Source organism: Nothobranchius furzeri, chromosome 3 (assembly GCF_043380555.1).
Source record: "Nothobranchius furzeri strain GRZ-AD chromosome 3, NfurGRZ-RIMD1, whole genome shotgun sequence".
In the NCBI taxonomy this organism is placed as follows: domain Eukaryota; kingdom Metazoa; phylum Chordata; class Actinopteri; order Cyprinodontiformes; family Nothobranchiidae; genus Nothobranchius; species Nothobranchius furzeri.
This window is the reverse complement of record NC_091743.1, coordinates 30396807-30406982: the sequence shown is the minus strand read 5'-3', so window position 1 is coordinate 30406982 and position 10176 is coordinate 30396807.

Below are 10176 nucleotides of genomic sequence, written 5' to 3'. Positions count from 1 at the left end.
TCTGACTGAGCGCCTCCAGGAGAGAGGCGCAAGCAAGAAGCGCCCCGAGGAGCGTCTTGCCACATGTCACCACTGGGTCTGACTGAGAGCCTCCAGGAGAGAGGCCCAAGCAAGACGCGCCCCGAGGAGCGTCTTGCCACATGTCAACACTGGGTCTGACTGAGCGCCTCCAGGAGAGAGGCCCAAGTAAGACGCGCCCCGAGGAGCGTCTTGCCACATGTCAACACTGGGTCTGACTGAGCGCCTCCAGGAGAGAGGCCCAAGCAAGATGTGCCCCGAGGAGCGTCTTGCCACATGTCAACACTGGGTCTGACTGAGCGCCTCCAGGAGATGGCCCAAGCAAGAAGCGCCCCGAGGAGAGTCTTGCCACATGTCAACACTGGGTCTGACTGAGCGCCTCCAGGAGAGAGGCCCAAGCAAGAAGCGCCCCGAGGAGCGTCTTGCCACATGTCAACAATGGGTCTGACTGAGCGCCTCCAGGAGAGAGGCCCAAGCAAGACGCGCCCCGAGGAGTGTCTTGACACTTGTCAACACTGGGTCTGACTGAGGGCCTCCATGAGAGAAGCCCAAGCAAGACGCGCCCCGAGGAGTGTCTTGCCACATGTCAACACTGGGTCTGACAGAGGGCCTCCAGGAGAGAGGCCCAAGCAATACGCGCCCCGAGGAGCATCTTGCCATACGTCACCACTGGGTCTGACTGAGCGCCTCCAGGAGAGAGGCCCAAGCAAGACGCGCCCCGAGGAGTGTCTTGCCACATGTCAGCACTCGGTCTGACTGAGCGCCTCCAGGAGAGAGGCCCAAGCAAGACGCGCCCCGAGGAGTGTCTGTCCACATGTCAACACTGGTTCTGACTGAGCGCCTCCAGGAGAGAGGCCCAAGCAAGACGCGCACCGAGGAGCGTCTTGCCACATGTCAACACTGGGTCTGACTGAGCGCCTCCAGGAGAGAGGCACAAGCAAGACGCGCACCGAGGAGCGTCTTGCCACATGTCAGCACTGGGTCTGACAGAGGGCCTCCAGGAGAGAAGCCCAAGCAAGACGCGCCCCGAGGAGCGTCTTGCCACATGTCAACAATGGGTCTGACTGAGCGCCTCCAGGAGAGAGGCCCAAGCAAGATGCGCCCCGAGGAGTGTCTTGACACTTGTCAACACTGGGTCTGACTGAGGGCCTCCATGAGAGAAGCCCAAGCAAGACGCGCCCCGAGGAGTGTCTTGCCACATGTCAACACTGGGTCTGACAGAGGGCCTCCAGGAGAGAGGCCCAAGCAAGACGCGCCCCGAGGAGCGTCTTGCCACATGTCAACAATGGGTCTGACTGAGCGCCTCCAGGAGAGAGGCCCAAGCAAGATGCGCCCCGAGGAGTGTCTTGACACTTGTCAACACTGGGTCTGACTGAGGGCCTCCATGAGAGAAGCCCAAGCAAGACGCGCCCCGAGGAGTGTCTTGCCACATGTCAACACTGGGTCTGACAGAGGGCCTCCAGGAGAGAGGCCCAAGCAAGACGCGCCCCGAGGAGTGTCTTGCCACATGTCAACACTGGGTCTGACTGAGCGCCTCCAGGAGTGAGGCCCAAGTAAGACGCGCCCCGAGGAGCGTCTTGCCACATGTTACCACTGGGTCTGACTGAGCGCCTCCAGGAGAGAGGCCCAAGCAAGACGAGCCCCGAGGAGCGTCTTGCCACATGTCAACACTGGGTCTGACTGAGCGCCTCCAGGAGAGAGGCCCAAGCAAGAAGCGCCCCGAGGAGCGTCTTGCCACATGTCAACAATGGGTCTGACTGAGGGCCTCCAGGAGAGAAGCCCAAGCAAGACGCGCCCCGAGGAGCGTCTTGCCACATGTCAACAATGGGTCTGACTGAGCGCCTCCAGGAGAGAGGCCCAAGCAAGATGCGCCATGAGGAGTGTCTTGACACTTGTCAACACTGGGTCTGACTGAGGGCCTCCATGAGAGAAGCCCAAGCAAGACGCGCCCCGAGGAGTGTCTTGCCACATGTCAACACTGGGTCTGACAGAGGGCCTCCAGGAGAGAGGCCCAAGCAAGACGCGCCCCGAGGAGAGTCTTGCCACATGTCAACACTGGGTTTGACTGAGCGCCTCCAGGAGAGAGGCCCAAGCAAGACGCGCCCCGAGGAGCATCTTGCCACGTGTCAACACTGGGTCTGATTGAGGGCCTCCAGGAGAGAGGCCCAAGCAAGACACGCCGCGAGGAGCGTCTTGCCACATGTCAACACTGGGTCTGACAGAGGGCCTCCAGGAGAGAGGCCCAAGCAATACGTGCCCAGAGGAGCGTCTAGCCACATGTTACCACTGGGTCTGACTGAGCGCCTCCAGGAGAGAGGCCCAAGCAAGACGAGCCCCGAGGAGCGTCTTGCCACATGTCAACACTGGGTCTGACTGAGCGCCTCCAGGAGAGAGGCCCAAGCAAGAAGCGCCCCGAGGAGCGTCTTGCCACATGTCAACAATGGGTCTGACTGAGGGCCTCCAGGAGAGAAGCCCAAGCAAGACGCGCCCCGAGGAGCGTCTTGCCACATGTCAACAATGGGTCTGACTGAGCGCCTCCAGGAGAGAGGCCCAAGCAAGATGCGCCCCGAGGAGCGTCTTGACACTTGTCAACACTGGGTCTGACTGAGGGCCTCCATGAGAGAAGCCCAAGCAAGACGCGCCCCGAGGAGTGTCTTGCCACATGTCAACACTGGGTCTGACAGAGGGCCTCCAGGAGAGAGGCCCAAGCAAGACGCGCCCCGAGGAGTGTCTTGCCACATGTCAACACTGGGTCTGACTGAGCGCCTCCAGGAGTGAGGCCCAAGTAAGACGTGCCCCGAGGAGCGTCTTGCCACATGTCAACACTGGGTCTGACTGAGCGCCTCCAGGAGAGAGGCCCAAGCAAGATGTGCCCCGAGGAGCGTCTTGCCACATGTCAACACTGGGTCTGACTGAGCGCCTCCAGGAGATGGCCCAAGCAAGAAGCGCCCCGAGGAGAGTCTTGCCACATGTCAACACTGGGTTTGACTGAGCGCCTCCAGGAGAGAGGCCCAAGCAAGAAGCGCCCCGAGGAGCGTCTTGCCACATGTCAACAATGGGTCTGACTGAGCGCCGCCAGGAGAGAGGCCCAAGCAAGACGCGCCCCGAGGAGTGTCTTGACACTTGCAACACTGGGTCTGACTGAGGGCCTCCATGAGAGAAGCCCAAGCAAGACGCGCCCCGAGGAGTGTCTTGCCACATGTCAACACTGGGTCTGACAGAGGGCCTCCAGGAGAGAGGCCCAAGCAATACGCGCCCCGAGGAGCGTCTTGCCATACATCACCACTGGGTCTGACTGAGCGCCTCCAGGAGAGAGAGCCAAGCAAGACGCGCCCCTAGGAGCCTCTTGCCACATGTCAACACTGGGTCTGACTGAGCGCCTCCAGGAGAGAGGCCAAGCAAGACGCGCACCGAGGAGTGTCTTGCCACATGTCAACACTGGGTCTGACTGAGCGCCTCCAGGAGAGAGGCCCAAGCAAGACGCGCACCGAGGAGCGCCTTGCCACATGTCAGCACTTGGTCTGACTGAGCGCCTCCAGGAGAGAGGCCCAAGCAAGACGCGCCCCTTGGAGCGTCTTGCCACATGTCAACACTGGGTCTGACTGAGCACCTCCAGGAGAGAGGCCCAAGCAAGACGCGCCCCGAGGAGCGTCTTGCCACATGTCAGCACTCGGTCTGACTGAGCGCCTCCAGCAGAGAGGCCCAAGCAAGACGCGCCCCTAGGAGCGTCTTGCCACATGTCAACACTGGGTCTGACAGCGGGCCTCCAGGAGAGAGGCCGAAGCAAGACGCGCCCCGAGGAGTGTCTTGCCACATGTCACAACTGGGTCTGACTGAGCGCCTCCAGGAGAGAGGCCCAAGCAAGACGCGCCCCGAGGAGCGTCATGCCACATGTCACTACTCGGTCTGACTGAGCGCCTCCAGGAGAGAGGCCCAAGCAAGATGTGCCCCGAGGAGCATCTTGCCACGTGTCAACACTGGGTCTGATTGAGGGCCTCCAGGAGAGAGGCCCAAGCAAGACACGACGCGAGGAGCGTCTTGCCACATGTCAACACTGGGTCTGACAGAGGGCCTCCAGGAGAGAGGCCCAAGCAATACGTGCCCCGAGGAGCGTCTAGCCACATGTTACCACTGGGTCTGACTTAGAGCCTCCAGGAGAGAGGCCCAAGCAAGACGTGCCCCGAGGAGCGTCTTGCCACATGTCATCACTGGGTCTCACTGAGCGCCTCCAGGAGAGAGGCCCAAGCAAGAAGCGCCCCGAGTAGAGTCTTGCCACATGTCAACACTGGGTCTGACTGAGCGCCTCCAGGAGAGAGGCCCAAGCAAGAAGCGCCCCGAGGAGCGTCTTGCCACATGTCAACAATGGGTCTGACTGAGGGCCTCCAGGAGAGAAGCCCAAGCAAGACGCGCCCCGAGGAGCGTCTTGCCACATGTCAACAATGGGTCTGACTGAGCGCCTCCAGGAGAGAGGCCCAAGCAAGATGCGCCCCGAGGAGTGTCTTGACACTTGTCAACACTGGGTCTGACTGAGGGCCTCCATGAGAGAAGCCCAAGCAAGACGCGCCCCGAGGAGTGTCTTGCCACATGTCAACACTGGGTCTGACAGAGGGCCTCCAGGAGAGAGGCCCAAGCAAGACGCGCCCCGAGGAGTGTCTTGCCACATGTCAACACTGGGTCTGACTGAGCGCCTCCAGGAGAGAGGCGCAAGCAAGAAGCGCCCCGAGGAGCGTCTTGCCACATGTCACCACTGGGTCTGACTGAGAGCCTCCAGGAGAGAGGCCCAAGCAAGACGCGCCCCGAGGAGCGTCTTGCCACATGTCAACACTGGGTCTGACTGAGCGCCTCCAGGAGAGAGGCCCAAGTAAGACGCGCCCCGAGGAGCGTCTTGCCACATGTCAACACTGGGTCTGACTGAGCGCCTCCAGGAGAGAGGCCCAAGCAAGATGTGCCCCGAGGAGCGTCTTGCCACATGTCAACACTGGGTCTGACTGAGCGCCTCCAGGAGATGGCCCAAGCAAGAAGCGCCCCGAGGAGAGTCTTGCCACATGTCAACACTGGGTCTGACTGAGCGCCTCCAGGAGAGAGGCCCAAGCAAGAAGCGCCCCGAGGAGCGTCTTGCCACATGTCAACAATGGGTCTGACTGAGCGCCTCCAGGAGAGAGGCCCAAGCAAGACGCGCCCCGAGGAGTGTCTTGACACTTGTCAACACTGGGTCTGACTGAGGGCCTCCATGAGAGAAGCCCAAGCAAGACGCGCCCCGAGGAGTGTCTTGCCACATGTCAACACTGGGTCTGACAGAGGGCCTCCAGGAGAGAGGCCCAAGCAATACGCGCCCCGAGGAGCATCTTGCCATACGTCACCACTGGGTCTGACTGAGCGCCTCCAGGAGAGAGGCCCAAGCAAGACGCGCCCCGAGGAGTGTCTTGCCACATGTCAGCACTCGGTCTGACTGAGCGCCTCCAGGAGAGAGGCCCAAGCAAGACGCGCCCCGAGGAGTGTCTGTCCACATGTCAACACTGGTTCTGACTGAGCGCCTCCAGGAGAGAGGCCCAAGCAAGACGCGCACCGAGGAGCGTCTTGCCACATGTCAACACTGGGTCTGACTGAGCGCCTCCAGGAGAGAGGCCCAAGCAAGACGCGCACCGAGGAGCGTCTTGCCACATGTCAGCACTGGGTCTGACAGAGGGCCTCCAGGAGAGAGGCCCAAGCAAGACGCGCCCCGAGGAGCGTCTTGCCACATGTCAACACTGGGTCTGACAGAGGGCCTCCAGGAGAGAGGCCCAAGCAAGACGCGCCCCGAGGAGTGTCTTGCCACATGTCAATCACTGGGTCTAACTGAGCGCCTCCAGGAGAGAGGCCCAAGTAAGACGCGCCCCGAGGAGCGTCTTGCCACATGTCACCACTGGGTCTGACTGAGCGCCTCCAGGAGAGAGGCCCAAGCATGAAGCGCCCCGAGGAGCGTCTTGCCACATGTCAACACTGGGTCTGACTGAGCGCCTCCAGGAGAGAGGCCCAAGCAAGACGTGCCCCGAGGAGCGTCTTGCCACATGTCAACACTGGGTCTGACTGAGCGCCTCCAGGAGAGAGGCCCAAGCAAGAAGCGCCCCGAGGAGCGTCTTGCCTCTTGTCAACAATGGGTCTGACTGAGGGCCTCCAGGAGAGAAGCCCAAGCAAGACGCGCCCCGAGGAGCGTCTTGCCACATGTCAACAATGGGTCTGACTGAGTGCCTCCAGGAGAGAGGCCCAAGCAAGACGCGCCCCGAGGAGCGTCTTGACACTTGTCAACACTGGGTCTGACTGAGGGCCTCCATGAGAGAGGCCCAAGCAAGACGCGCCCCGAGGAGTGTCTTGCCACATGTCAACACTGGGTCTGACAGAGGGCCTCCAGGAGAGAGGCCCAAGCAAGACGCGCCCCGAGGAGTGTCTTGCCACATGTCATCACTGGGTCTGACTGAGCGCCTCCAGGAGAGAGGCCCAAGCAAGAAGCGCCCCGAGGAGCGTCTTGCCACATGTCAACAATGGGTCTGATTGAGGGCCTCCAGGAGAGAGGCCCAAGCAACACGTGCCCCGAGGAGTGTCTTGACACTTGTCAACACTGGGTCTGACTGAGGGCCTCCATGAGAGAAGCCCAAGCAAGACACGCCCCGAGAAGCGTCTTGCAACATGTAAACACTGGGTCTGACAGAGGGCCTCCAGGAGAGAGGCCCAAGCAATATGCGCCCCGAGGAGCGTCTTGCCATACGTCACCACTGGGTCTGACAGAGGGCCTCCAGGAGAGAGGCCCAAGCAATATGCGCCCCGAGGAGCGTCTTGCCATACGTCACCACTGGGTCTGACTGAGCGCCTCCAGGAGAGAGGCCCAAGCAAGACGCGCCCCGAGGAGCGTCTTGCCACATGTCAGCACTCGGTCTGACTGAGCGCCTCCAGGAGAGAGAGCCAAGCAAGAAGCGCCCCTAGGAGCGTCTTGCCACATGTCAACACTGGGTCTGACAGAGGGCCTCCAGGAGAGAGTCCCAAGCAAGACGCGCCCCGAGGAGTGTCTTGCCACATGTCAACACTGGGTCTGACAGAGGGCCTCCAGGAGAGAGGCCCAAGCAAGACGCGCCCCGAGGAGTGTCTTGCCACATGTCAACACTGGGTCTGACTGAGCGCCTCCAGGAGAGAGGCGCAAGCAAGACGCGCCCCGAGGAGCGGCTTGTCACATGTCACCACTGGGTCTGACTGAGAGCCTCCAGGAGAGAGGCCCAAACAAGACGCGCCCCGAGGAGCGTCTTGCCACATGTCAACACTGGGTCTGACTGAGCACCTCCAGGAGAGAGGCCCAAGTAAGACGCGCCTCGAGGAGCGTCTTGCCACATGTCAACACTGGGTCTGACTGAGCGCCTCCAGGAGAGAGGCCCAAGCAAGATGTGCCCCGAGGAGCGTCTTGCCACATGTCAACACTGGGTCTGACTGAGCGCCTCCAGGAGATGGCCCAAGCAAGAAGCGCCCCGAGGAGAGTCTTGCCACATGTCAACACTGGGTCTGACTGAGCGCCTCCAGGAGATAGGCCCAAGCAAGAAGCGCCCCGAGGAGCGTCTTGCCACATGTCAACAATGGGTCTGACTGAGGGCCTCCAGGAGAGAAGCCAAAGCAAGACGCGCCCCGAGGAGCGTCTTGCCACATGTCAACAATGGGTCTGACTGAGCGCCTCCAGGAGAAAGGCCCAAGCAAGACGCGCCCCGAGGAGCGTCTTGCCACATGTCAACACTGGGTCTGACTGAGGGCCTCCATGAGAGAAGCCCAAGCAAGACGCGCCCCGAGGAGTGTCTTGCCACATGTCAACACTGGGTCTGACAGAGGGCCTCCAGGAGAGAGGCCCAAGCAATACGCGCCCCGAGGAGCGTATTGCCATACGTCACCACTGGGTCTGACTGAGCGCCTCCAGGAGAGAGGCCCAAGCAAGACGCGCACCGAGGAGCGTCTTGCCACATGTCAGCACTTGGTCTGACTGAGCGCCTCCAGGAGAGAGGCCCAAGCAAGACGCGCCCCTAGGAGCGTCTTGCCACATGTCAACACTGGGTCTGACAGAGGGCCTCCAGGAGAGAGGCCCAAGCAAGACGCGCCCCGAGGAGTGTCTTGCCACATGTCAACACTGGGTCTGACTGAGCGCCTCCAGGAGAGAGGCCCAAGCAAGACGCGCACCGAGGAGCGTCTTGCCACATGTCACCACTGGGTCTGACTGAGCGCCTCCAGGAGAGAGGCCCAAGCATGAAGCGCCCCGAGGAGCGTCTTGCCACATGTCAACACTGGGTCTGACTGAGCGCCTCCAGGAGAGAGGCCCAAGCAAGACGAGCCCCGAGGAGCGTCTTGCCACATGTCAACACTGGGTCTGACTGAGCGCCTCCAGGAGAGAGGCCCAAGCAAGAAGCGCCCCGAGGAGCGTCTTGCCTCTTGTCAACAATGGGTCTGACTGAGGGCCTCCAGGAGAGAAGCCCAAGCAAGACGCGCCCCGAGGAGCGTCTTGCCACATGTCAACAATGGGTCTGACTGAGTGCCTCCAGGAGAGAGGCCCAAGCAAGACGCGCCCCGAGGAGCGTCTTGACACTTGTCAACACTGGGTCTGACTGAGGGCCTCCATGAGAGAGGCCCAAGCAAGACGCGCCCCGAGGAGTGTCTTGCCACATGTCAACACTGGGTCTGACAGAGGGCCTCCAGGAGAGAGGCCCAAGCAAGACGCGCCCCGAGGAGTGTCTTGCCACATGTCATCACTGGGTCTGACTGAGCGCCTCCAGGAGAGAGGCCCAAGCAAGAAGCGCCCCGAGGAGCGTCTTGCCACATGTCAACAATGGGTCTGATTGAGGGCCTCCAGGAGAGAGGCCCAAGCAACACGTGCCCCGAGGAGTGTCTTGACACTTGTCAACACTGGGTCTGACTGAGGGCCTCCATGAGAGAAGCCCAAGCAAGACGCGCCCCGAGGAGTGTCTTGCCACATGTCAACACTGGGTCTGACAGAGGGCCTCCAGGAGAGAGGCCCAAGCAATATGCGCCCCGAGGAGCGTCTTGCCATACGTCACCACTGGGTCTGACAGAGGGCCTCCAGGAGAGAGGCCCAAGCAATATGCGCCCCGAGGAGCGTCTTGCCATACGTCACCACTGGGTCTGACTGAGCGCCTCCAGGAGAGAGGCCCAAGCAAGACGCGCCCCGAGGAGCGTCTTGCCACATGTCAGCACTCGGTCTGACTGAGCGCCTCCAGGAGAGAGAGCCAAGCAAGAAGCGCCCCTAGGAGCGTCTTGCCACATGTCAACACTGGGTCTGACAGAGGGCCTCCAGGAGAGAGTCCCAAGCAAGACGCGCCCCGAGGAGTGTCTTGCCACATGTCAACACTGGGTCTGACAGAGGGCCTCCAGCAGAGAGGCCCAAGCAAGACGCGCCCCGAGGAGTGTCTTGCCACATGTCAACACTGGGTCTGACTCAGCGCCTCCAGGAGAGAGGCGCAAGCAAGACGCGCCCCGAGGAGCGGCTTGTCACATGTCACCACTGGGTCTGACTGAGAGCCTCCAGGAGAGAGGCCCAAACAAGACGCGCCCCGAGGAGCGTCTTGCCACATGTCAACACTGGGTCTGACTGAGCACCTCCAGGAGAGAGGCCCAAGTAAGACGCGCCCCGAGGAGTGTCTTGCCACATGTCAACACTGGGTCTGACAGAGGGCCTCCAGGAGAGAGGCCCAAGCAATACGCGCCCCGAGGAGCGTATTGCCATACGTCACCACTGGGTCTGACTGAGCGCCTCCAGGAGAGAGGCCCAAGCAAGACGCGCACCGAGGAGCGTCTTGCCACATGTCAGCACTTGGTCTGACTGAGCGCCTCCAGGAGAGAGGCCCAAGCAAGACGCGCCCCTAGGAGCGTCTTGCCACATGTCAACACTGGGTCTGACAGAGGGCCTCCAGGAGAGAGGCCCAAGCAAGACGCGCCCCGAGGAGTGTCTTGCCACATGTCAACACTGGGTCTGACTGAGCGCCTCCAGGAGAGAGGCCCAAGCAAGACGCGCACCGAGGAGCGTCTTGCCACATGTCAGCACTTGGTCTGACTGAGCGCCTCCAGGAGAGAGGCCCAAGCAAGACGCGCCCCTAGGAGCGTCTTGCCACATGTCAACACTGGGTCTGACAGAGGGCCTCC